Source organism: Grammomys surdaster, unplaced genomic scaffold (genome assembly GCF_004785775.1).
Source record: "Grammomys surdaster isolate TR1022 unplaced genomic scaffold, NIH_TR_1.0 243, whole genome shotgun sequence".
Taxonomy (NCBI): domain Eukaryota; kingdom Metazoa; phylum Chordata; class Mammalia; order Rodentia; family Muridae; genus Grammomys; species Grammomys surdaster.
The window spans coordinates 5,108,413-5,113,133 of NW_021604688.1; the positions used below are offsets into that span (position 1 = coordinate 5,108,413).

At 42.7% G+C, this 4,721-nt stretch overlaps 1 long non-coding RNA gene across 1 annotated transcript; it reads right to left on the reverse strand.

The window, feature by feature from the left end:
* Positions 1 to 473: 473 nt before the first annotated feature.
* Positions 474 to 3,285, reverse strand: LOC114627127. Its single transcript, XR_003712338.1, has 3 exons — positions 2,994 to 3,285; positions 1,236 to 1,418; positions 474 to 503 (listed from the first exon to the last, which is right to left on the reverse strand). It is a non-coding gene; the product is annotated as an uncharacterized LOC114627127 (long non-coding RNA).
* Between the last annotated feature and the right edge of the window lie 1,436 nt (positions 3,286 to 4,721).

The following is a 4,721-nucleotide window of genomic DNA, read 5'->3' on the forward strand; positions in this document are numbered from 1 at the left end:
TAAAATAAGGCTTGTAAAACACGCTATAAAAAAGCATTTCATGTTAAAAAAAAAAGAAATTAAAAAAAAAAAGAAAAAAAAAAAAGAAAGAAATGAGCAGCCGAAGAATGCTGCTTACCACAGTTCTGGAGTTTGGATTTTGGTTTGAGTTTTTCTAACTTTGGTTATTTGTTTTTCCTTGTTTTCATTTGGAGTTTGTTATTGATTTTTTGTTGTTGTGTTCTTGTAATTGATTTGATATTTTGATAAGGCTATACACTGTACATACTGGCTGCCCGGTTTCACTTACTATTGAGTATATTGAATGTATTCTTATGAATGAAAAAAAAAAAAAGAAAAAAGTAAAATACATTTTTCCTGTTGGGTGGCTATAGGCCAAATTAGGAAACCAGCACAGCCTTCTTGTCTAGATTTTTATTGTCCTGCCAGCTGTAACATTTCTTCCCAGGTTTAGAGCAGGACACTAGTTGGCTTGATTCAGACAAGGATGAGTCAGATGAGTTCTTTCCTAAAGGAAAAAAAAAGGTTATTCATTTTATATGTATGGAGGTTCTGCCTACCTGCATGTATGTGGGTCACGTATATGCCTGCTGACTACAGAGATCAGAAGATGACATTGGAGCCCCTCTTAGAACTGGAGCTATGGATGGCTGTGAGCCACCACATGAGTGCTGGAAACTGAACCCTGGTCTTCGGCAAGAACAAGTGCTCTTAATTGCTGAGCCACCTTTCCAGTCCCAGATGACCCTTTGCTTTGTAGTCAAGTTCCTAGAGCTCCTATCCTGTGCCTTTGTGTCTCTGTTTTGTGACAGACTTTTCCTGGGAGATACAACACACATGTGTGTACACACACACACACCTACTCACCCAAGAGAGGGAGCCCATGACAGGCCAAAGTATGGATACCACCAAAGTCCAACTTGGTGAACCAATGGGGTTAATTATTAGGGTTACTTACAAGAGTATGGGTTAAGGGTTACTCATAGGAGCAGAAATGACTCAAAAACAGCTAACTGCATTACCGAAGCCCACTCTAGCATGGGTGATAGCTCAGAAAAGCTGGGGACCTGGAGCTCACTGCACAGCCTGCAAGCCACTCAGCAGGTTGGAGAGTGGCCGCTCCAGGTGCCCCAGTTGGTCTAAACTCCTTCCAGGCAGCTTGGCTGGTTTCTGCTATTTACAGTCAATTGATTTGGTCTTATTTGCAGCTTGGCTTATCTGAGAGTGACTCTCACCTGTCTTTATTGTTTATATAGTCTTGGGGATGGAGGGGGTCTCATGACAGTGGCAGCAGTCATAGGTGATTTGTATCTTGATGAGAGGTTATACATCCTTTAGGGGATCCAGGGTAGTCAAAGGGATAACTTCTCTTGATTGCAGCATACCAGGCTCAACCCTCTTAAGACTCAATCACCTCCCTGTCTCAGTTGAAACAAAAAGAAAATAGTGAAATATGCGAATACTTTAAGACTTTGTGTCTTGCTCTGAGGATAAGGATTCCAGTTCTATGATCAGCTTTAGCAAATAAGATGCCTCCCTTTTGGGAGAGAATGAAGAGTGAGAGCTGGCAGGGCAGGAGGTCAGAGAAGGGCAAGTTCTGTGGCTGCTTAGGAAATCATCAAAGTACTCGGCATGCCTATAGAGTATCATTCTTTGAACTTTCAAAAGAGCAGGTGAAATAAGTGTTCTCAGCTGGTCATGGGGAACAGACCACCCTAAAAGAACTCTATTCTCTCTGAAGCGAGAAATTGTATCACTCACTGTGAGGACACCATTGGCATGACACTAGCAGACATGGCTTCCTCATTTGCCTTCACTCTTCCTTCCCCAGGACCTCTGAAGCTGGGCTCCCCAGCTAGAGAAGAGTCCTGAGCTCAGTGAAAGCCCTACCGAACTCCCTGCCCTGAGTGCCATCTGTCCTCACTGCTACTGAAAGGAAACCAGCCCTTGAGAAGCAGAAGGGATTGTTACCAGGTACTCTGGGGAGACCTGTGTTGGGTGTCATACGTTGCTGGAAAATTTGTTTTTTTTTTTCCTTTTGGATTCTTTATCTCATAAATAAAATAATTTAGAAAGGGACCTGAAAAGATGCTCAAGGGCGATATCATTACAATTTAAGAGAAAAACAACAAGGCAGGCAAGTTGTAAACCTTGGCAGCTGCCAGGAGGAGAGAGAAAAGAAAAGAAAAAGGAAGGGAGAAAGCTATATTATTTACAGAAGCTACAACAGAAAGTGAGACAGGGAGGAGAGCTTCAGAGAAGGAATGAGAAACTTAAGAGCGACAGAGGAAGCATGATTAGGCTTTGGGGAAAGAAAGAGAAAGAAGAAAAGGAAAGCAATGCTGCATCCTAGAAGTTCTGCAAGCATATACATTGCAAGGGGATAACGATTCCTCCCATCTCCTCAGCATGGCTTTAGGTGAAGCATCTTTTTTTTTTTTTTTTTTTTTTTTTTTTTGGTGGGTCATTTAATTGACAGAGCGATTGACAGGACCAGCTGAATTAACTCTTAAATGACACAGTGGTATGCAATGCTCTAATCTTTGGAGCAGATCAAAATGTCCTGTTTCCATCCAGGGCCAGAGGTAGATTTCATCTTTTGACAAAGAGGAAATAGTTTTCCTTTATGAGCCCCAACTGAGCCCTGGTATCCTCAGTGGCCTTCTAGACTAGTGTACAAGAACTTTAGGTTTAGAATTAGGAGACTTGGTGTGAAATGACTCTAGCCAAGGAACTTGACCTCTCACTACTATTTTAGGACCTGATAAATGTAGGATGGTGTCATACCGAGGCAAGCTGCAGTTTCACTCTTTTTATTACATGCCACAAAGCTGAAGACTCTAAGAAACAGATGTCTGGGGATGGGTTTTGTTCTCCTGTTCCTTATGAATACCTAGTCGTGATGGTTAAAACTGGTCACTAGACGGGATATGAAATCACCTAGGAGACACGATACTGCATATGTACTCAAAGGAACTTCTAGATTGATTTACCTGAGGTGGGAAGACCCATTGTAAATGTTGGTGGCACTATCCCATGGGCTGGGGTCCTAGATTGAATAAAAAGGAGAAAGATGGTTAAGGACCAGAGTGCATTCACCTCTTTTTCTTGCTTGTAGACACAATGGGACCAGCTGCCTCACCCTCCTGCCGCCATGACTTTCCCATTATGATGGACTGTGCTCTTAAAGTTTGAACCAAAAACAAACTTCTCTTTGGTTAGATTATTCTGGTCAAGTATTTTGTATGGCAATGAGAAAAATAACTAACACGAATGACCTGTAAACTACACTCTTTTTTTTTTTTTTTAAACAGGGTTTCTCTGTATAGCCCTGGCTGTCCTGGAACTCACTCTGTAGATCAGGCTGGCCTCGAACTCAGAAATCTGCCTGCCTCTGCCTTCCAAGTGCTGGGATTAAAGGTGTGCGCCACCACAGCCTGGCTAAACTACACTCTTTATCTGGCCATTCTTTCCACCGCCACAAACCAGGATCTAACATCTGACTTAAATTTCTATATTTGTTATGTGTACCAGTGTTATGCCTACGCGTATATATATGCATCATGTGGATGCTTGGAACCTGTGGAAGTGAAAAAAGAACTTTGGATCCCACTGAGATGATGGATGTTTGTGAGACAGCATGCATGCTGGGAACCAAACCCAGATTCTCTGCAGGATCAACAAGTACTCTTAACCACTGAGCCATATGTACAGCCAGTTCTTCTTCTTCCTCTTCCTCTTCTTCTTCTTCTCCTCCTCCTCCTCCTTCTCCTTCCTCTTCCTCCTTCTCCTTCCTCTTCCTCCTTCTCTTCTTCCTCTCCTCCTCTTCTTTTCCTTCTTTTTCTCCTCCTCCTTCTCCTCTTCCTCTCCCTTCTCCTCTTCTTCCTTCTCCTCTTCCTCTTCCCCTTCCTCCTCCTCTTCCTCCTCCTCCTCCTTTTTGTTCTTAAATTAAGTCAGGATCTACGTAGCCCAGGCTAACCTGAAATTCACAGCATTCTCCTCAGCCTCCCAAGTACTAGGGTAATAGGTGTGACATTATGTCTGGCCTTTTGTTCTTTCTTTGTTTGAGGCAGTTTCTAGAACTTTCTCTATAGCCCAGTCTGGCCCTAAACTAGAAATTCTTCTACCTCAACTCATGAGTGCTAGATTTATAGATATGTACCACTACACTGGGATTATGACTCAGTAACTCCTCCTTCAGGGTAGAAGTTCAGTATTTACTTCAAAGGGAAACAGCAAGACAAACTTCCCTCTAATCTTGACTAGAAATATTTCTCAACAAGAAGGCATATAATACCCTGAACGAAAAGGGGAAACCTTTTGGAATTTTAACTTGCATAGTCTTTCTTGCTGTAGACACACAGCTCTACCTGGAAAGCACTGTCAGTCAAGTGGGCCTCGCTAAGCAAGAGGCATCCCATCTGCTGCAAAGAGAAGGAAAATAGTCCCATGACAACAAGGAGCTTTTGTCCAGTCTCCCCAGAGAATCTGGGTTGTCCCAGATTGTTCTCCCTTTATATTCTGGAGACCAGGCCTCCATTGGAGGAGGAAATCCTTTGTCATGAAGAGACTTACTGTTTTTTTTTTTTTTCAAACATGATTACATGAGTTAGGAAAAGATGAGTTTTATAGCCAGCCATGGAGGCGCGTACCTTTAATCCAGCCATGGAGGCACGTACCTTTAATCCAGCCATGGAGGCGCGTACCTTTAATCCAGCCAT